A 23294-nucleotide genomic window follows, 5' to 3' on the forward strand; every position below is an offset into this window, starting at 1 on the left:
GAGAACCGAATAAGACAGGATCTCTGAAATTCTTAGCCCTCTTTCAACACACATGGGGCCCTCAGTAAGCACTGCATATTATGTCTGTCGCCACTAGACTTTGTATAAGACTTGCTTTTATTTATCTCTGAAACTTAATCCTTCACCCAGAGTCTGGCAGGGAGTAGACTGATGAATAAATTACCAGTTGTCCTCAAAACTCTCCCCTTCCTTTTTTCACTGTCTTGGTGGTACCGTCCATTTCAGTGCCATCCTTGACTTTTCTTCTCAGTCAAAACAAAAATTAACTGTTTATCATGAACCAGGCACTAAGCAAGGCCCTTGCTCTGTAAAGAGAAACATATAATCTCTACCCACTGGACCTTGCAGTAGAACAGGGAATGTCATTTAAAAGAAAGTAGGAACACTCATGGTTCTACTTCTGTGCATATTTGTAAGATCTCAAAATAAGTTAAGTAAGTACTTAGAAAATACTGTATATTGTGAAGAAAGTAAATAAAGTCTGTGTTTGGTGCTATCAGGGAGTCACCTAAGAGAGTGGTCAGGAAATCCCTGGGAGTTTACCTTAAGCTGAGACTGGAAATTGAGAAGCAGCAACCATAGGAGAGAGTGTTTCTGGCAGAGGTAGTAGCAAGTACTATGCCATGGGAGAGAGCCTTGGCTGAGTCAAGAAACTACAATGTGTGTTGCTAGTCTAGGAAGTAAAAAAGAGTGGAGAACTGATTCTGAAGAACAGGTAAGCGGCATCTGTGCCAACCAGGACCTGGAAGACAAGAGAAGGGTCTGACAGGGTGATTCAGTTTCAGGATGATGCAAGATTTCTTCTTCTTTCTTTTGGTCTTGGGAATGGACCCAGGACCTTGAGCATATTAAGAGCTCGGTGTACCATGGAATATACCCCAGTTCTGTTGAACTTTAAGCAGAAAGTAAACCAGTTTATATTTTGTAAAGTATGTATCAAAAAGACTGAAGGGATACAAAGGTGGAAATTGAGTGGCCAGTGAGAAAATCAGAGTAGTTTGGGGAAGAAATGATAATATTGAGAGAGATGAACATATTTTGGGAATAGACTCAGTGAGACTTACCGATAGATTAAAAATAAGATAAGAGGGGATAGGAATAAAGTATCTTTCCTGAAAGTCTTCTGTGGTGGTGTATGCCCATAATCACAGGTAAATATCAGAATTTCAAGGTCATCATTGATTACATAGCGGATTCAAGGCCAGTCTGTGCTATAGAAGACCCTGCTTCAAACCCAGAAACAAATAGTCAAGATTTCTGACTTGAAAAGCTACACATTGTATTATTTACTGAGATTAACCATGGGGAAAATCAGAGTTAAAATTTGATCATGTTAAGTCCGAGATGCTCTGAGGCACCTTGGGAAAATGTCAGATAAGTAATTGAGCATAGGAGAACTGGAGTTAAAAAGTTCCTAGCTACAGATACAAATGTGAAAGTTTTCACTGTGGAAGAGTCACAATTAAAACACAGGAGTGGATGGTGCCATTTTAATGAGGAAGTAAGTAAAAAAGGGGCTTGGAACTGAGTTTGAATTATTGTTAAAGTTTAGGGATAAAGTCAGAGGAGAGTGAAAGAGAAAAGAGAAAAAAAAACAACAAAAAATCAAGAGAATGGCCGGGCGGTGGTGATGCACGCCTTTAATCCCAGCACTCGGGAGGCAGAGGCAGGCGGATCTCTGTGAGTTCGAGACCAGCCTGGTCTACAAGAGCTAGTTCCAGGACAGGCTCCAAAGCCACAGAGAAACCCTGTCTCGAAAAACCAAAAAAAAAAAAAAAAATCAAGAGAATGAAGGATCATAGAGGCCACTGCATTCTCAGTCAGTGCGTGGCCAGGACTGTTGTTCATACTTTTTTTGGTTGAGTGAATTAAAGAATGATCGTTTAAAGAAGGGGGAACAATGCTTCTAGATGAGGGCATGAGCTAGTCATTGGATTGAATGTTGCCAGAGATAGAGGCAGAATTCTTGCTGTAGAATGTATTGAACAGAGTGTGCATGGGAGGTGAGAAAGTGCAGGTAGCAGCAGACTTCTGACGTGACAGTTTGGCTGTGATGGGAGCAGAGAAAGAGTTTTAGCTGAAGGTGATATAGAGTGACACAGGGCCAAAGAATTTTCCCCCAAGTAGGAATTCTCATTAATTCATATTCACCCTCTCTCTTCTTCCTTTCTCTTTCCTTTTATACTCCCTGCTTCTTTTTCTTGACAGGATCTAACTTTGTAGCCCAGTCTGACCTCAAATTCTCAGTCCTGCTTCTGCCTCCTGACTGCTTGGATTACAGGGTGTACTATGCCTGTATAGAGGAGACATTCTTGAACTTCAGAGTTGCAGAGGAGAGTGTTCTCTTGATTGCAAGATTGGAGTTCATGAGAGAGGGCCAGGAGTATCCGTGGTCTTCAGAAGGAGGAAGATAAAAATGGAAGGAAGTATGCCTGTTTGGTCAGGTCACAGAACTGGTCAGGAGTAGAAGACAGGCCACTAGTTGTGTTACAGCTTTTTAGTTCACAGTGAAGGATCAATATCAGCTGAAAGGCCAAGGAGAGTGGTGTGGTACAGGGGAAGGGATAGGAAATAAAGGAATTGGAAAGCCTCCTTGCTAGAGAAATCTTGTAAGACTACAGATTAAAATTGAGTATTCTTTTAGAAACCTTGAGTATATAGTAAACACTGAATTAGACAGTTAAGTATATAGTAAACTGAACTGAGTGCTTATCGCTGCCCTTGGCATAGAGGAAGCAGTTTCTAAGCCTGGGGTTGTAGGACTGGGAGTGTAGCAAAGCAGAGTACTTGCCAGCATGTTTGATCTCAGTATTGGGACAGAAAAGAAAAAGTAACCCTACTTTGCTGAGTCCAGAATTGTGATATTTGAGAGGAGGAACCTTGGAAGAGAGTTGGGAGTTTCTTTATAGGAATGGTTATTTGATTAACTGTGAAATACAAGTCTAAGAAAACTGTTAAGTGAAGGAAGAGAAAATGGGGCCAAGAAATAGCTAGTGTCATGGCAATTTGAAGGGACATTTGAGTAAGCAAGCTAGAAAGTCAAACAGCAGACTATGGAGGTAGAAACAGCTGCTTCGCTTTCATTCTTTTGTAGTGAATATAAGCTACAACTAAACTTCCTTTTATTGAGTTAAAATTTCCCAGCCACTGTTACTTAAAGAGTCTTTATAATATCACATTTGTAGGGGCTTGGAGTAAAGTGCTTGTTGTACAAGCTAAAGGACCCACACTCAGGTCCCTAGTACCCATATAAAAGCCAGGTGTGGCCACGTGCATCTGTAACTTCACTGTTGGGGTGCAGGGGAGAGACAGGTGGGTTCTGGAGAGGCTTGCTGTTCCGTCAGTCTGCCTAAGTCGGTGAGCTCCTGGATCAGTGACAGACATTGTCTCAGAAATACGGTGGAGAATCATAGAGGAAAGACACCCAATGGATCTCTGTCTTCCACCCCCTTTCATCCATACATACAACATTAAGAAAATGAAAAACAAAAATCCAAAACATCACATTAGAAAGCAGCTCATGCAAAGCCAGATGGTAAACATGGAACCCAGTTGACAAGACAGAAGTTTAATATGCAGTTTGAATAGCTGCTTTCTGCAGGTGCCTTCTGAAATGTTTCCCGTTTTCCTTCTCACTCAGTTTTGATTAACACTTCCATGTAGTTAAGAAATTTTTGCTAACTGTGTGAGCATAGATGTTGATCTGTTTTAGTTGATCTTATTGCTGATGATACTGATAGACGTTTTGGAGTGTTTATAAGCATAAATACTCTTTCCAAACATTTTGATTTGGTTTGAACATCTTAAATCATTGCTGAACTGCTAGCTAGAGTGTTGTCAGTTAATGATATCACATACTCCAGGAGTCCTTCCCTCTTTACTACCACAAAGGCAGATGACCACTGTGTTCTTAGTGAAAAAGAAATCTTCTGGGCTGGAGAGATGGCTCAGTGGTTAAGAGCATTGCCTGTTCTTCCAGAGGTCCTGAGTTCAATTCCCAGCAACCACATGGTGGCTCACAACCATCTGTAATGAGATCTGGCGCCCTCTTCTGGTCTGTAGGCATACAGACAGAACATTGTATACTAAATAAATAAATATTTTAAAAAAAAAAAGAAATCTTCTTTGGCTTATTACAGCAGGCTCAAACTCTTTTTTCCCCACTTCATGTGCTTTTACCAAGGAAGAATAAATTAGACAATTTATAATAGAAATGTAACTTTGCTTTAGCCTAATTAAGATTTATTTTCTCTTGCACATCAGAAAACTGAGAAGTAAGTAGTAAAGGAAAGGTAGATGTTGAAACTCCACAGCGCCTGTGTTCCTTTAATTCATTCTAGGTATACATCTCTTGATGGTGGCAAGGCAGTTTCTCTTCTTCAATCTCAACCCATCTCACCTTCTCAGTGTGGTTTATTAAATGTGCATCTCTCACTGGCCAGAGCTATGTCTTGTGGTCAACCCTATTCATAAGAAAGGTTGTGAAATGTGAAAGGTTCTGACTGAACACAAAGTTACCCTACCAGTTTTCCTTGTGCCCATTTATCATATGCACACACACACTTCCTTTTTTAAACAAACACTTACAGAGTGCTTTCTATAATGCCTTCTCTATCCCACTTGAAGGAGAAATGAAAATTAAAAACAAAGATTACAAGCTGGATCTGGTGACACATACCTGTACTACCTGCACTTGGGAGGCTGAGACTGGAGGATTGCAAATTTAAGACTGGCTGGGCTACATAGCAGATTCAAGGCCCACCTAGGCTATACACTGATTTTCTGAGTTACAAACAAACAAACAAACAACAAAACTACATACATACAGTAACAAAGGTTGCAAGAACTAACCTCTAACCCTCATCTTCCAGGCAGATGCCATTGATGACTTCAGGGGCTCATTCTTGTCATCTCTAGGTAACTCTAGCCAAGGCCTTCTGTACATGACAGCCCCCTTATACCCCTCTCATATTAAACTCTAAGTATTTATCTTTGATGACTTGTCTTAGAAATATATAAACATGACCATACTACTTTAAAATTTTTAAAATTTAATTGTTATTTTATGTGTACGAGTGTTTTGTCTCCATGTACCACCAGTACCATGTGTATGCCTGGTGCCTGAGGAGGCCAGTAGATGGCATCAGATACCATGAAACTGGAGTTACAGACTGTTGTGAGTCAGCATGTAGGTCCTGGGAATTGAACCCAGGCTCTCTGGAAGACCAGCTAGTGTTCTTAGCCACTGAACTATCTTCAGCCGTGAAAATAAATGTGTAGTTTTGGTAGATGTTATCATAATTGTGCTCTGGGAAAGCAGTAGAAGACATGTACCAAGATGAGAAAATTTGGGGGCCTGCTGAGAATTCCTTCCACTGTATCAATCACCTCAGCTCTAACCCTTTCTAAAGATACCTGTCAAACAAACAGAAAAACTCATGTCAGTGCTGGAGAGATGGCTCAGCAGTTAAAGAGCACTTACTGCTCTTGCAGAGGATCCAAGTTCAGTTCCAAGCATCCATGTTAGGTGGCTCAACTAACTCCGGCTCTAGGAGATCCAGTGCCCCCTATTCTTGCTTCTTCTCAGAAAAGAGACACAGAGACAGAGACAGACAGAGAATGATTACTAGTGGGCTTTTGATAGCTCAACAGTAAATAAGCAGCCCAAAGGCAGGAAACAGGCCAGGTTTTTTCTGAACATGAGAGAAATGAGATAACACTTTTTTTTTTTTTTTTTTTTGTTTTTTTGAGACAGGGTTTTTCTGTGGCTTTGAAGTCTGTCCAGCAAGATTACACTTCTTTTATGCTATTTCTGCTTTGAGAAATCTGAAATAAATCTGAAGTGAGATTTTTTTTTTTAAATAAAATATAAATGACAGTTGACACCAACCAGTATAGTTTCACATGTTTTGTCCAAGTCCAACTTCATAATGACAAATAACTTTCAAGTCCGTCTCTGCCTTACCAAACTCTTTGATGGCTTGGCAGATGACCTGCAATATCTAGTTTAGCAATTCCAGTTGAATGACTAATTGGATGGCATTGTAGAACTTGTAGAATTTAGTTGAAGTACTGTATATAGTACATTGTGTAAAGCAGTGGTTCTCAGCCTTCCTCATACTGTGACTCTAATACAGTTCCTCATGTTGTGGGGACCCCCAACCATAAATTGTTTTCCTTTCTACTTCATAACTGTCATTTTGCTACTGTTACAAATTGTAACTCTTAGGTGTAAATCTTAGGTGACCCTTGTGAAAGGGTTATTTGGTCACCCACAGGTTGAAAATTGCTGGTGTAAAAGACACTTTCTAAGGGTTATCTTGAGTCCTATTTAAAAATTCTGCTTATGGTATGTTTGTCATTGTTCTTTTATCTTGTTCTACATTGTGCTTTCTGTATTTACCTTTGTTTTGTTTTTTTAAAGACAGGGTTTCTCTGTGTAACAGCTCTGGCTGTTCTGGAACTCGCTCTGTAGACTAGGCCTTGAACTCACAGAGATCCACCTGCCTCTGCCTCCCTGAGTGCTGGGATTAAAGGCATGCGCCACCACTGCCCAGTTTATTTATCTTTTTTTAAAATTAAAATCTTTATTTATTTTATACATGTAAGTGTTTTGCTTGCGTGTCTGTATACCATTTGTATGCATGGTGCCCACAGAGGTCAGAAGGCATCAGATCCCTAGGAGCTGGGACTAGAACCCAGAACCTATGCAAAGGACTTTTTTTTTTCTGCTTTCTGTTTGGGAAAAACCCAAGAGAGGGGGCATTATGTAACATATATTTGAAATCATACCTTTAAAAACTTTTTCCACTCTTGCATTTATTTATAAATAAAGATGAAGCTAGAGTGTGTGTCTTTACAAGAGGATGAAATGAAGGACAATGAAAGCCTGTTTATCAACCTCGTTGTTAATTGCTAGGAGGAAATCTGAGGGTTTATATTTATTTTCACTTTCTGATTTTTGGTGCTGGGGCTCGAACCCTCAGGGCATATGATTCACCATTGAGTTACAGCCTCAGCTTCAGCTGGGGGTTGTTAAGGTATTTAATATGTGCCATTTTAACTTACTTTAAAAGCTGAGTTCTGGTACTTTATCCTTATGTGTTGGTGAGATTATGAGGATATCAGACTTAAGGGAGGTTTTGCAAGAATATCAAATATTTGCAGTTTCTAAAAGCTACTTCATTGAGATGTAATTTACATACTGTAAAATTCACCCATTTAGGTGTAATTATGAACAGTTTGGAAAGCATGATTTGTAAATCTGTCCCGGTAAAACATCAGGAATTGAGTGAGTACCATGCTCAGACTCGTGTAAAATAGGCAGGTGTGCGCCACCCATCTGTAATCCCAGGGCCAGGAAGGCTCAGATTGCTCTTAGGAGCTCTCAGGCCTGCTAGCCCCACCTCCTAATAAGAGACTGTGCTTCCAAAGATACAAAGTGGAAACTCCCGAAGAATGGCACTCAAGGTTGACTTCTGGCTTCCACACATGCACACCCTCACACTTGAACACCCCACCCCAAAAACTTTTTTCTTTTTAATTAGTAGATATTTTTTAAAAATTGTTTTTATTGAGCTATTGACTAGTATCATGGTACAAACCTATGATCCTAGGATGAAGGAGGCCGAGACAGATTGCCAAAAGTTCAGGGATATCTTGGTTACATAGTACCAAGCCAGCCATAACTACATAGCAAGATTCTGTCATAAACAAAAGAAAACAAATAAATAAAACCCCACCTTGATTTTTAGTAAATCTGCACAGCTGTGTAGTCATCACAGCTCAACTTTAGAACATTTATGTCTGCCCAAAATTGATCTCTTTTGCCCCATCATTGTCTATCCTAGTTCCTACTCCCTGCTCCAAGAAACTTCTAGTTCATGTTCTGATTTTATAGTCACATAAACGGAATTGTATAATATGTAATATTTCAAGCCTTTTACTCACCGTATTTTTGAGGTTTAGCCTCAAAAGTATGTGAGAGTTTGTGTCAGTAGGAACAGGGTTTGTCCTTTCACCAGCTGATGGATGTTTAAACTGACTACATTCCTAGACTATCATGAATAATAATGCTTGAACTTCAACGTATTTATAAGGATTTGCTTAACATTATATAAATCACTAATTAGCCAAATGAGAAATGTTTAAAGGTAAAAATTAGAAAGTTTCATGGTAAGACATTTTTAACCAATAATTGAGTGTCTTATTTTAGACCATACCAGACAGAAATTTTAGATTTATTTTCTTCTTAAAATTTTTTGAGATTTTATTTATTGTTATTTTATGTATTATGGGTATTTACATATATATGTAAATGCACCTTGTTCATGCAGTGCCCTGGAGGCCAGAAGGGCATGTCAGAATCTCTGAAACTGGAGTTAGAGAGTTGTGAGCCACATAGTGAGACCTATCTCAAAAACCAAAAATAAAATAAGGAGTCTACCGAAGTCTAGCTTAGTGAACAAGCTAGTTTATTGGGCTTGCTTATGAGAGCATGGATGGCTCTCCAGAATAACTCTATCACCAAAATGTCTCACCCTACCAAAGATGGCAGCTTCCCCACAATTGCATAGATGGAGCCTTTCCTCAGTTAAGCTTCAGCCCACTGTACTCTAGTACCTCCCAAGACTGGGTATAGCTGGGGTGGATCAGGGCACAGGAACTGGCCGCTGAGGTGATCACAGCTGCTCTGATTAAGACGGTGATGGCTGTTATACTTGGCGATAGGGTTCCACAATACCCAAGTGCTTCCTGTGACAGTTCCAGGACTTTACTTATATTTACCTGTTTAACCTTCACTCCTACTATTTGAGACAGGGAATACTTTTATCTCATTTCTTTCTTTGTTATTTTTTGAGATCTCAGCGTTTCTCTGTGTAGTTCAGGGACTTGATTTATAGACCATGGTGGCCTTGAACTCAGAGATCTTCTGCCTTCTGAGTGTTTGGACTAAAGGTATTCACCATCATGCCCCTTACCATAGTCACACAACTAGTAAAAGGGCAGATCTGGAGTTTGGACAGACAGTCTGATTCAGTCTTTCCTGGAAAGATTTCTCACAGGAAAGACACTGACCAGAGCATGATTGAAAGTGAGGAAGCACACGGGTGGGAGTGAGTGTGGCAGACTAGTTATGAAAAGGTGAGTGGAGACGGTCTGGTCACCTGAAGGAAGAGTTCAGCCAGCTGGTGGAGAATTTGGGTTCTGTGATTTCATTTTTAGAGTTTTACCACACATCCCACTTACCCTTCATTTGTTTATTGATTTCTGTTTTGAGGCAGAGTCTCACCAAATTGTCCAGGCAGTCCTTAAACTTGTCATCCGGCTGCCTCAGGCTTCAAGAAGTTTTGTTTTGATTTGTATCTTTTTTTTTCTTAAATTGTAAAGTATATCACACAATCAGAAATTGCAAAAGGGTTATGGGGTGTGGCTCAGTGGTAGAGGGCTTTCATGATCTGCAGGAGGCACCAGGTTAAATCCCTAGCACCCTATACCCAAAGTGTGTAAAATGCAAATGTAAAATTTAGTGAATTATTTTAAAATAATTATTGTTTTGACATTGTGGTAACCCAGCAGCTCCTTTGTAACCTTTGCTAATCACAGTGTCTGGGCTCCTGCCTACAGATTAACTATTTTCTCCTGTTTTATTTTCCTTTCTACTTTCATCACCTATGTACCTCTAAACAAACACTTCTAATTTGAATGCATGGAGCCATATGCTGCATTCTTTTTTATCTAACCATTGTGCTTTCAAGATTTATATTCAAGCTGTGTGGTTGTTCATGGGGTAAACACTCCATGGTGTTTTTACTGTTCTGCTATTGGGAATATTTGGGATAGTCACAGCTGAGAGTGTCAAAGGGAAAAAAAATCATACCAATTTAATACAAAGATAATAATAAGCTTTATTGTATTTTGCCTTTTTAATTTCCCTTTAATGCTAAGAATGTAGCCCAGAGTTTCATGCATGCTAGGTAAGCTACACCCCCAGTACAACTGATCTATATTAACTGATCTATATTTCCAGGCCTTATCTGTTTTTAATACTCAATCAGTAGCTTTTATTTTGTTTTGAACATTTCTTTCTTGTCTCTAAATTTAAAAAGCATTTTTCCATAATATCTTCTGAAAACATTATTTATATTTTATATTTGAGTATGTAACTTATCTATTATTGGTTTTAAAAGATTTCTTTTTATTACTACTTTTAAATTACTTGTGTGTGTGTGTGTGTGTGTGTGCATGTGCTGTGAGTGCAGATGCCCATTGCGTCTAGAAGAGAGTGTTGGATCCCCTAGAGCTGGAGTTCAGACTGCTGTGAGCTGCCTGATGTGGGTGCTGGGAATCTAACTCGGGTTCTCTGCAAGAGTGGTATATTCTCATAATGATGGAGCCATCTCCAGCTCCTGGAACTGGCTACTGTAGTTGGTAATTCTTAACTGATTTATTAGTGCTTCTCTTATTTCAGGGCTTTTTATTTTATGTTTTATCCGGATTTTCTGGCTGTCCTTAGCAGGGCAGTTGGTCTGAATCATCTAGTTTACATTCTCAGTGTCAGAAATGTCTTTTGAAGTTTTAGTTTCATTTTGACTTAAAAATGATCTGTTTTGTGCAAGACACTGGGCTCACTCTGAAGCATATACAGAAAACAGCAACAGCAAAGCAAAACAAAACAAAAAATCTGCTCTGTCTTGTTAAGGAGCCTCACTGAATGTATTTACTAAAACAATTTAAAAGCCCGAAAAACTATTTTATAGATTGATACCAGTTCCTATTTTTGTATATTACTTTTTCATTTATGAGCTCAAAAGAGGCTTCTGTTTCTTCAGAACTTTTCCTGGGTTTAAAATTCTCTTAGCAGAGAACTTGCTACATTAACTGAGCAGGACTGTTTTTATAGTAGAATAATTTCAGAACTGTAATCATATGGAAATTTAAATACATACCCCCAAACATGGACTTGCTAGTACAGCAGTTTAACCTTTACAGTAGCCACAGTGGTCACCCCCCTTTCTCTGTTTATCTAGAATTTAAACCTTTATTTTGCCCAAAGATGGACTGTATGCAAACCACATCCAGAATGATTTTAGTTTGTACTGCAAAATGTGAAGAAAATATTTCGGTTGACGGCAGCTAGATCAGTGACATCCGATGCTCCAGGAACTGTTTTTTTTTTTTTACAGCATTCAAGATGCACAGGGACAGAATAGTAACTCACATGATTTTTTGGCAAGGAAAAGCTGGCTACGTGGCTGATGTTAAATTTGCTTTGAAGGCATTCAGATCAAGAGATGTCTGCAGCAGGGAGAGGATTGTGCAGTTAGTAAACAACTGCAGGAAGCTGTGGCAAGGCAGTTCGCTGGTAAGCCATTTGCAGCTCCGAGCAACAGAATAGAGAGACTCTAGAGAGGAAAACCTGACACGGCCTTCAGGGAGTGCTACTCAAGGCAGTGAAGGCAGAGAGGCTGCCATGCTAAAGACTTTTCTTGCTGGCCCATGGTGCTGTCAGTGTGACCCTGCTTTGCCCTGCTCTTCTTGGACTGTAAGATTTACCAGGGACAGAGTTAGCTTTATTGATGTTGAGCTGCCCTTAGAGTTAGGCTTTACCACGGCCACACACTCCCTTCTTGCTCAGCTGCTTAGATGATACTCATTACCTTTTACATTATTTTTAAAGTGTGGTCCAGGGATATCTCCTTGCTCACTGTCTCAGTTAGGGTTCTTGTTACTGTGGTAAATACTGCAACCAAAAGCAACCTTGAGGGGAAAGAGTTTTTCTCTACTTACAGCTTATAGTCCACCATCCAGAGGAGTTACGACCCCGAGCAGGGACTGAAGCAGAGGCCATGGAGGAGTGCTGTCACTGGCCTGCTCCTCATGGTGTTTGCAGCCTGCTTTCTTATACACCACATGACCAGGGTTGGCACATCCTACAATAGACTGGGCCCTCCCATATCAATCACTAAGTAAAGAGAGGACTGGCTTGCCCTTGGGCTTATCTAGTAAGTGCATTTTCTCATTTGACATTCCCTCTTCCCAAGTGACTCAGGCTTATATCAAGTTCACATATAACTAATCAGCATATTTAACATCAGAGTCTCTTAAGGGGTCTCCAGGACTCAACTAGTTTATTTTTTGAGTCATTCTTTCCTGGGAACACTGTAGAATTTTCTAGCAGATCCAGGACATTCGCTACCACCCGAGACAAAGAGTAAAAACACACATTAGTGTTCAGCTGTTGTCTCTTAAGCCAGTCTTTAAAGAACCTTGCCAAAATGTAAGACACTGGTTCTTCCTCATATTATTAATCTTTTGAATGATAATTTGAGTTTTGAAAACGTTATGACTTACTGTTTGTAGCTTTTTTCCTTCCTTTTTTTTTTTTAAGACAAGAATCTCAAAATGTAGCCCTGGTTGGACAAGAATTCACTGTATCGACCAGACTGACCTGGAATTCACAGAGATCTGTCTGCCTCTGTTGCCTGAGTGCTGGAATCAAAGATGTGGACTGCACGCCTAGCTTTGTAGTTGGTAACTTTTAATAAACTAACAGATATGTAAATGTTTCATACTTTTAACTGTTTAGACTGATATAGTAACACAAAACCACTCTTTGGAGTCCTCTGTGAATTTTTTCGATGAAATGAGATCCTTAGATGAATAGGTTTGATGACCGTTGTTTTAAATTCTGTCAACTTCAAATGGAATCACAGATGGAATCTTCCTGAAGGAGGCATAGATTTCTCATTGTGGTAGTTTGAATAGGTATGGCCTCCAGAGACTCTTTGTGTTTGAATGCTTGGCCCATAGGGAGTGGTACTATTAGGAGGTGTGGCCTTGTTGGAGTAGGTGTGGCCTTGTTGGAGGAAGTGTGTTACTGTGGAGGTGGGCCTTGAGGTCTCTTAAGCTTAAACTACACCCAGTGTAGCACTTAGCCTCCTTCTACTGCCTGCGGATCAAAATGTAAAACTCTCAGTTCTTTCTCCAGCACCATGTCTGCCTGCATGCCACCATGTTACTCTCCATGATGATAATGGGGTAAATCTCTGAAACTCTAAGTCAGACCCAATTAATTGTTTTCCTTAAAAGAATTGCTGTGGTCATGGTGTCTCTTCACAGCAATAGAAATCCTAGCTAAGACACACTTCCACTTTCTATACATTCTGTAAACTTCTGTGTTATACAGCTTAGTTCTTAGTTTTCTTTATATATGATGTGAGTGACAGGCTTTATATTAGGTAAGAGTTCTTTAAGACTTCCAGGGTAGGGCTGGAGAGATGGCTCAGTGGTTAAGAGCATTGCCTGTTCTTCTAAAGGTCCTGAGTTCGATTCCCAGCAACCAGATGGTGGCTCACAACCATCTGTAATGGGATCTGGTGCCCTCTTCTGGCCTGCAGGCATACACACAGACAGAATATTGTATACATAATAAGTAAATATTAAAAAAAAAAGACTTCCAGGGTATACTTTGCCCAGTGTAGTATGAACAGTTGTTCACAATTATTTGTATCATTGTTATCAGTATCAATGTCCAGATCACTGGTTTAGCTGAAAAGCAGTGTACATTTAAAAACTTGGCAACAGTTGGGCATGTTGGCATACACCTAAAATTCAAGTACTCTAAAGGCTGAGGCAGGAGAATCCCCATGAGTTAGAGGCTAGCCTGGACTGTGTGACTCTCAAAAAACAAACGGATCAGGATGTATCCCAGTTGGTAGAGTATTTATCTATCATGAACAAAGCCCTAGGTCTGATACATTGCACTAAAATGCCTGGTGTAATGGATCATGCCATAATCTCAGCATTGGAAAGCAATGGTAAGAGAATACTGTAACCTTGAAGGTCATCCTGGTTCACATAGCAAACCTTTTCTCAAGGTACTCAAGTAAACAGAATTAATGTGCCATGTGGAAGGAGAATAAAGACTTTTCTTAACTCATTATAAATGAATTATAGTCATTATAAATTGGTTACAAAAACGTTCTACTGAGCCAGATATGGGTGTAGACACCTGTAATCAGCACTTGGGAAACTAAGGCAAGAGGATTGCAGGTTCTAGGCCAGCCTGGGCTACACATTGTGAGGTGAAAGGTTAGGATATATAGTGAGACTATTCCTCTAAACAAAACAAAACAAAACATAAAATATGTCAGAGCTAGGGGAACAAACTGGCTTAGTAGCCCAAGGTGGGATACCTATGTTTCTCATCATTCCTTGTTTAGGCTGCCTTCTATACCAGTTAGCCTTCCCTGATTTCCCAGACAAAAGAGTGAATTTAACACTTTAAAGTCAAAATATTTTTAGGCAGGTGTGGGAGGCAGAAGCATTTGGCTCTCTATGAGTCTAGGACAGTTTGATCTACATAGTAGGTTCTAGATTTTTACCAAACGAGTCCCAAGGCTTGTACTGCTGCAAGTACCATGGAGAAATAGCATGCTTCCCTGCTGAAATGAGAGAGTAGAATCCTTATATGAGTAAGTTCATAATATTGTGTTGAGTTGACTTTATTTTTTCCTAAAAATGTGTGCTTATCCCACAAAAGGGTTCATTGAGAATGTCACTTGGGCTGGCATGGTATTTAATTATGCTGATGAAGTGTTAGGTGACCCCTTTGATGTAGACTGTCTTAGCATTCTGTTTCTGTGAAGAGATACCATGACCAGGGCAACTCATATAAAACAAAGCATTTAATTGGGGTATAGGTGTAATTTTCCTGTGTCTTGGCAGATACTTTCCAAATAACCATTCAGAGACTTAATATAAATTATAAATGTTCAGCCAATAGCTCAGGCTTTTTTGTAGATGGAAGTTTTTTGTCTTGCTTGCTTCCTCAGTGGTTCAATCAACAATAAAACACACTTAATTTTATATTAATTATAAGCAGTTTGGCTATTACCTCAGCTTATTATAGCTCTTATAACTTAAATTAACCCATGATTCTTATCTACGTTTAGCCATGTGGATTGGACCTTACTCAGTGAGGCATTCTCATCTTGCTTACTCTGCATCTGGGTAATGACTGCAGACTGAGCTTTTCCTCTTCCCAGAATTCTCCTAATCTGGTCTCCCTGCCTATACTTCTGGCCTGGCTACTGGCCAATCAGCATTTTATTAAACCAATACAAGTAACAGACCTTTACAGGGTACAAGAGCATTATCATACAGTACTTGTTAATATTGAACTCTTACATTTTAAATTAACACATTTTTTTTATCTACACTTTGTCAGGTAGCTTGGTACCTTTCCTCAGTACAGCATGCACATCTTGCTTTTCTCTGCATCTGTTTGTGACTCCTGACTCCTCCCTTCTTCTTCCCAGCATTCTCTGTTTGGCTCTCCCCCTAACCTTATTCTGTCCAGCTATTAACCAGTCAGCTTCTTTATTAAACCAGTCATAGTGAAATATATTCACCAGTATAAAGGAATATTTCACATTTCCCCCTTTTTGTCTAATTAAAAAGGAAGACTTTAACTTTAACATAGTAAAATTTATACAACAAAACAGTTATTAAGAATTACAGTTACAATATCCAGTCCACTTGTATCCAGTAAATTTGGCAAATTAAGAGAAAATACTCTATTATTTATCTTTGTGACTCTAAAGTTTTATATCTAATTTACTTTTTATCATAACTAAGGAAAACTTTAATTATGACCATCTAGTCTTCACTTCCATCAAAGACCCCAGAAGGGTGAAATGTTACCTAATGACAGGGACATTTGGTTGCCTAGACAGTCACCACAGGTTCTTCTGTAAAACTGAGGCATCTAACTTTGGCCTATAGGCAGGCCTAGTATTTCTGACAGACATTTCTGAGAAACAGGGGATTTTGATAAACTGTCCTATCTTGTCTTGGAAAAAATTTGCAGTCACCTTTTTGTGCTGCCCTGCTGGTCCAGTTTGGACAGTACGCTGTCAGCAATTGAGACAAGGGCAGTTTTTTTGTTTTGCCATAAAGAAAACAAACTCCATATGGCATTTCTTTGATGCCTATCATATTCTTTGAAGTAGATTGGTGCTGCAAGGAAAATATATGTCTTACTGTCATGAAAAGCCTTAGGTTATTAAACATATTAAATGTCATATTCTATAGGTTTTGAAGTGTTTGAAGACCATCTACCTCTCTAAATATATCTGTTTATGTCCCTGAAAACATACCTGACATGTCCATGGACAGTATAGACTGTCCATTGTACACAAGTCATCCAAATATGATTTTTTGTTTTATGTTTGAGTAGATAAAATATATATAATGAGTCTTATAGTTCTTCTAGGTTTATTGTTTGTAGCCAGAATTCTTAGAGGGTCTTCCTCGTTCAAACCTCATCATCCTTAAATCCATAGCCTTTCATTTCCTGTGGAAATAAAAACATAACCTCTTCCCCAAAGTAACACATCTTTTGACTTCCATTTTGAAGTCAAGACATTTATCAAATATATAGGTTGATTTAATCCAAAAGCTTTTATAATCCAGTGTCTCTTAGCAGCTATCTCTTCTTTCTCAGCAGTCAAAAAATTCAAAGACAACACAATAACATACAGTATCCAGACTGACTGTATATTTTTTATCTTTAAACATACCGTAACCCATTCAGAGGCTTTTTGGTGGGGGGAGGTCTGGATCTGTTTTTACACAGCATCTATATTGTTTTTTGATCGCATGAGACAAATCTTAAACAGCTACATTAGTTGCCACCAGTGCAGTTTAAGATAGTACATGGCAGCTGGTTCTTCCTGCAGGCAGCTGCCATAAGATAACCTCTCTGTATCTTGGCCCATGTGAGAGACTGCAGGAACCCATGATACAACTTAACTCTTGGTCTGCTGGCATGGCTCATGCTGGCAGCTCAAGCCCACACGCAGATACTGGCATCTCTGTACTGCAACTGGCATCAGAGGCACAAGACTAGAAAGCTGTGTTTGGCTTTATGTGCTTTTAGAACCTTCCCTTTTAGAACCTTTGTCAGGTTACACATGGAAATTCTGGCCTACACATTGGTCATCTTTCGTAGGCAGAATTTTCCTGTTTCTCGGCAGCAACTTCCCAAATAACTATTTACACTTAATATAAATTATAAATGAATGGTCAATAATTCAGGCTTATTAATAGCTAACTCTTACATTTTAAATTAACTCATATTTTTGATCTGCACTTTGCCATGTGGCTTGGTACCTTTCCTCAGTACAACTTGCCCATCTTGCTTCTCTCTGTGTCTGTTTGTGATTCCTGACTTCACCCTTCTTACCAGCATTCTCTGTTTGGGTCTCCCCCTAACCTTATTCTGTCCAACTGTTGACAAGTCAGCTTCTTTGTTAAACCAATCAGAGTGACATATATTCACATATTGTAAAGGAATTGCTTACAGTTTAGAGGTTTATTTCATTATCATCATGGCAGGGAGCATAATGGTACATACGTCCATAGGCAGATATAGTGCGGGAGAAGTAGCTGAGAGTTTTACATCTCTTTAGAGCTGCAGGCAGCAGGAGAGAACCACACTGTGGCTTGGGCCTTTGAAACTACAAAGGCCACCCCAGTGATTCACCTACAAGGCCACACCTACTCCAACAAGGTCACATTTCCTGATCCTTCTCAAATAGTGCCACTCCCTGATGACTAAGCATTTAAATATATGAGCCATGGGCCATTCTTATTCAAACCATCACACAGACCATACCTTCAGGAAGCTTTTAACCTTGTAGTCCACACATAAGCAAGCCTAGGGAGTATTGCCTGTATAGGTACTATTAGAGGAAAGGAGCATCCAGATTACTTAGGAGATGAGATGGTGTTAAAGATTGCCTAAGCTTGATTCTGTCTGTAAATGGAGAAGTTTGGCCTCAGGGTGCTTGTAAGAGGAAATACCTTTTACAAAGGCACTGAAACCATGGGTGCTCTGGAGAAACAGAATACAATGTAGCTTTGTAAGATGAAGCTAGAGAGGGGCAGAGGAGGGTCTTGGAAAGTCCTGGAGGGGACACCAGCGGCAAAGGAGAGGAGTAGTCTAGATAGGGTGAAGGTAGAGTTTGGGTCCAGTTGAGTCTGGTGATTATGAGACATTCAGATGGAGACATTGAAAAAACAATTTGGTATTTTTGAGGGAGATAGAACAAATAAAATAGGATATAGTAACGATTTGTGCATTGTGGCATGCCTGTAATCTTAGCACTAGAGAGACTGAAACAGGAGAGGAAGAGAATCAACAAAAGGCTTCAGCAGCAATTAGTTTGTGTGTGGTGGACAGATGCAAATTGGATTGCACAGTGGAGAAATGGATCTGGCCAGTTCATTTTAAAAATCTGTACTAAAGGTAATAGATACTTACTTACTCATTTTAAGCCACAGCATACACAAAGGTCAAATTATTTTTCATTCTTTGAAATTATAACACAATTCCCACCTTCTCTTTCCCCCCCTCAATCTCTATGCATGCCCCCTGCTCTCAAATTCATGACTTCTTTATCTTTAATTATTACTGCATGTGTGTATGTGTTCTTAAATATATAAATACAATCTGCTTAGTATATATAATGTTATCTGTATATGTATATGATCTCAGGGTGGTCCACTTGGTATTATATGGAGCTCTTCCTAGGGGAAGATCATTTCTCCTACGCTCAGCATTCCCCGGTTGCCCATAGCTCTTTGTCTAGAGTTGAGGCTCTCAAAGCTTTCCCCATTCCCTGTTAGTGTGACCATTGGTGTCATCATTGTGCAGATCTTTAGGCATTCATGTTGATGAGACTTAAGGGATGTAGCCTCTCTGACATTTCTAGGAGAAGCACTCTCAAAGCAAATTTCCTGTTCCTCTGGTTCTTATAATCTTTCCAGCCCCTCTTCTGAAATGAGCCCTGAGCCTTAGGTACAAGAATTGTGTTGTAACTGTATCAGTTGGGAATGGGCATCACTTGTCTTGTTCTCTACATTTTGATTAGTTGTGGGGTTTTTTTTATAATGGTTTCCATCAGTTGCAAAGAAAAGTTTCTTTGATGAGGAGTGAGAGGTATATTTACCTGTGAGTACAGGATAAATATTTAGAATGTAGAAGGGATTATGCTTGCTTAGTAAAATGGCAGGTGTAGATTCTCCAAGATCCATGACTTTAGCAGCTCCAGGTAGTTGGCTTCGTTTTCAGTACCGGGTATGACTTTTCCTTTTGTTGGCCAGGTCTTAAAATTAACAGGCTATTGGTTACTGCCAAGGTATGCATGCCACTATTGAACTATCAGGTTATTATGTCATGGTGGTCATTATTGTGGTTCATATGGGGAAATGCTATTAGTAAACAAACAAACCAAAAAAAGAGATGCTCAGCACATAAGGTGCTCACCTAACGAACTGAGTTTAATTGGAACCTACATCAAGGTAGAAGGAGAGAACTAACTGAAAATTATCCTCTTACCTCCACATGAGCACTTTTCTCATTCTTGTAAACATGCTTTTTCTCTTTGATGTAAACACATAATCAAAAACTCAGTTTGTTAAAAAAGAAAATAGTAAAGAGTGAACACAGATTGTAATGCCATTTCAGAAACTGTTCTGTTTCATATGTTGATATTATGGCACCAGAACCTCACACCTTAGGCAAGTGCACCAGGGAGATTCTCCCCAGCCTTTGCATTTCTGATCACAATTTGGCCTTTATTGAATGGATGTTCAGCACTTTGTGTTACAGTTTACTTTTTTTTTTTTTTTTTTTTTACTTTGAAAGAAGCCTTGAGGAAGACGTTTGCAAAGTTAGGCCACTGCCCACAAACTGTAAACGGAAGAGTGGATTCATAGGAAATTGCCTACTCTGCTACTTCTCTAGGCAGCTTAAGTTGTCTGTATGGTTCATTGCCAGTTTTTTCTTTTCAGGGTTTTGGCTCTTTGCACTGAATGTAACCTAGACTGATCGTCTCAGGCTTGTGTTGCCCCAGGATACTGTCAAAGGTAAGTTTTATCTTCAGTAATTCATTTCATTTTTTAAAAAAGGAAAGTATATAGGAAGACTTCTTTCTTGAATTCTTTTTTTAAAAGAAGATTTATTTAGGGGCTGAAGAGATGCTTCAGTGTTTTAAGAACCCTGGCTGCTCTTCCAGAGGACCTGGCTTCTGTTTCTTGCACCCACAGTCTGACTCATAACTGACTGTAACTCTAGTTGCAGGGACCTGATGCAATCTTCTCATCCCCTCTGGCACCAGGGACATATGTGGTATAGAGATGAACATGTAGGCAAACACTCTTACAGATTAGGGGGGGCGGGAAGAGATTAAAAAATAAATTTTATAATTCAGAATTTCTTTTGAAAATAGACTTAATTGTGTTTTGTGTTTTTGTTTTGTTTTCTTTTTTGAGACAATAGTCTCTCTACATAAACCTGGGTGTCCTGGAACTCACTATGTAGACTAGGCTGGCCTCGAACTCACAAGGACTTGTCTAGTGAGCCTCCTAAGTGCTCAGATTAAAGACATTTGCTACCATGCCTGACAATTCATTTTTATTTCTTGTATATGGGTGTTTTACCTGCATATGTGTCTGTTGTGCTAATGTATGTAGTGCTGGTGGAGGCTGTCTAATCCTCTGGAACTGGAGTTTGAGATGGCTATTAGCTGCCAGATGGGTTCTGGGAACCACACCTATGTCCTGCTATTAATACTGAGCCATCTCTGCAGCCCCGAATTTTCTACATCCTTTTAGAAATGCAAATATGTTCATAGTTTCAGCTTTTTGCATTCTTGTTTTAGCTGTTTCTTTTAAAATACACTAGTACTGAGACTGGGATGTAGCTCAGTTGTAGAGTGCTTGCCTACAATGCCTGATGCCCAAATTGGTCCCTAATACCACACACATAAACACAAAATGTACTGGCATTCAGATTGATACTGATATTTGATTCATTTTGTGTGAAGTTAGTTATTAGGATTAGCAACTGAAGATTTAAGTGGGCAGTCCTTACTGCTCCAGCCCACATTTGTCTACTAAAAGAGATTTAACAAGTCACTTTGCTGAATCTGCTCCTGTGGCCTATAGACCCCTTCAAAACTTAATTTCAGGGAGCTGGCTCAGAGGTTAAGAACACTGACTGTTCTTCCAGAGGACCTGAGTTCAATTTTTAGCAACCACATAGTGGCTCACAACCATCTATAATGACATCCCTGGTGCCCTCTTATGGCATGTGTATAATAAATAAATAGATAGATAAATGGATAAATAAAACAAAACTTAATTTCAGTCTTTCAGTCAGTATTGTTTAATACAGAATTCCTGTTGACAGAAGTTTCTGTCCTGCCTGGTTCAGCCATTCAGTCCCAAAGAAACACACATTAATTATTAACTGGTTGGCCTATTAACTCAGGCTTCTTACTCTTTTTTTTTTTCTTTTTTTTTAAATTTATTTATTTATTAAGGATTTCTGCCTCCTCTCTGCCACCGCCTCCCATTTCCCTTCCCCTCCCCCGATCAAGTCCCTCTCCCTCATCAGCTCGAAGAGCAGTCAGGGTTCAGGCTTCTTACTCTTATATCTTAAATTGACCCATAATTCTTGTCTGTGTTAGCCATGTGACTTGGTACCTTATATTAGTGAAGCATTCTCATCTTGCTTCCTCTGCATCTGGGTGATGACCATAGACTGAGTCTTTTCTCTTCCCAGAATTATCCTCTTCTGATTGCTCCAGCTATAATTCCTGCCTGGCTACTGGACAGTCATACGAGTAACAGATCTTTATAGGATACAAGATCATTGTCCTATAGTAAATCCCTGTGTAAGTCTTGTCTTGAGTTATCTTATTTGGTGGTGCTGGCATCAAACCCAAGGCAAACTAGGCACATACTAGGCAAACTGTGTATCAACTCTGGGCCTGCTCTTCTAGAAGACTGGTTGTTTTGTTTTTTGTCAAGACAGGGTTTCTCTGTAGCTTTTGGTTCCTGTCCTGGAACTAGCTCTTGTAGACCAGGCTGGCCTCGAATTGACAGAGATCCGCCTGCTTCTACCTCCGGAATGCTGGGATTAAAGGTGTGTGCCACCACTGTAGAAGACTGTTTTTGTTTCCTGGATAAACAGTGGTTTGTGATTTTATGTCTTGGTTTCTGCTTTTTTTCCTCTTCTTTCAGCATCTAGACGAGGAAGGAGACACAGATGCTTTACCTCCCCTGTTGTCCTTTCTCCTGTGTCCTCTGCAGGGTCTTTTCTAATCTGAGTTGAGAAAACCTGCTGTTAATGCACTAGTAGCCATCCGTTGTCTTACTGATGTCATTCAGCAGCTGCAGTCTTGTCTATAGACTTATTACAAACTTTGGATGTTTTTAAACAGATAATATAAAAATAGAAAAATCATACATACTTAAGGGGTACACATGCTGTTTTGATACGTATATGCATTGTACACTGTTTAAGTCTGGATAAATAAATCTACTTCCTCAAATAGTTCTCATCTTTATGGTGAAAACATTGGAAACCTTTCTCTTTAGCTTTTTCCTTTTAGATTTGTTTTTATTTTAATTATGAGTTGAAGGGTGTCTGGTGAGAGCAGGTACTCTTAGAGGTCTGAGTCAAGTGCTGGAGTTACAAGTGCTCATGAGCCCACGTGGGAGTTGGGAACTAACTCCTGTCTTCGGCAAGAGCAGTGTGCACTCTTAACTTCTGAGTCATCTTTGCAGCCCCCATCTAGCTTTTTAAAATATAGTGTATAATCATCATCTGCAATTACCCTGCTACACAATAGCACACCAGAGCTAGGAAATAACATTTTAAAACTTAATTTTTATTCTTTGTGTATGAGTGTCATGCTTGCAAATATGTCATGTGTGCGCCTTGCTTTCACAGAGCTCAGAAGAGAGCATTGGATCCTCTGAAACTAGATATTGCTGGTTGTGAATGTCCACGTGGTTGCTCTTAACTGTTGCCCTATATTTTAACATTTTAAATAAAAAGCACTTCAGTTGGTTAATTCATTTGTGCCTACATAGAAACTCACCGAATGTCTATCAAATGTACAGGATTTTTTGTTTTGTTTTGTTTTGAGACAGGGTTTCTCTATGTAGCCTTGGTTGGAACTCAATCTGTATAGACCAGGCTGACTTTGAATTTAGAGATTTGCCTGCCTTTGCCTCCCAAGTGCTGGGATAAAGGTGTGCACCACTTTGTCCAGCTGCAGTTGTACAGTTTTAAGTAAACTGAGTACAGAGATTAACAAGTTCTAATATTTGATTTCAAGGGTTTAGAAACATCGCTGTTACATAGAGAATCTCTATGAGCAAAAAAATCTAGAAAGTTATTAAAGGTTCAT

At 39.4% G+C, this 23294-nt stretch overlaps 1 protein-coding gene across 9 annotated transcripts in view; it reads left to right on the top strand.

The window, feature by feature from the left end:
• Tnrc6b (trinucleotide repeat containing adaptor 6B) overlaps positions 1-23294 on the top strand; it is a 227430-nt gene that overhangs the window by 21585 nt on the left and 182551 nt on the right. For 7 of the 9 annotated variants that reach the window (XM_041671892.1, XM_041671890.1, XM_041671894.1 and 4 more), the window contains exon 2: positions 19885-19959. The exons of the other annotated variants lie outside the window; for them this stretch is intronic. The gene's annotated coding sequence lies outside the window, so the exon portion shown is untranslated. The remainder of the gene's footprint in view (positions 1-19884; positions 19960-23294) is intronic. 9 annotated transcript variants of the gene reach the window in all.

Source organism: Microtus oregoni, unplaced genomic scaffold, assembly GCF_018167655.1.
Source record: "Microtus oregoni isolate MIOR12 unplaced genomic scaffold, Mior012 000022F_ref0000154, whole genome shotgun sequence".
NCBI classification, from domain to species: domain Eukaryota; kingdom Metazoa; phylum Chordata; class Mammalia; order Rodentia; family Cricetidae; genus Microtus; species Microtus oregoni.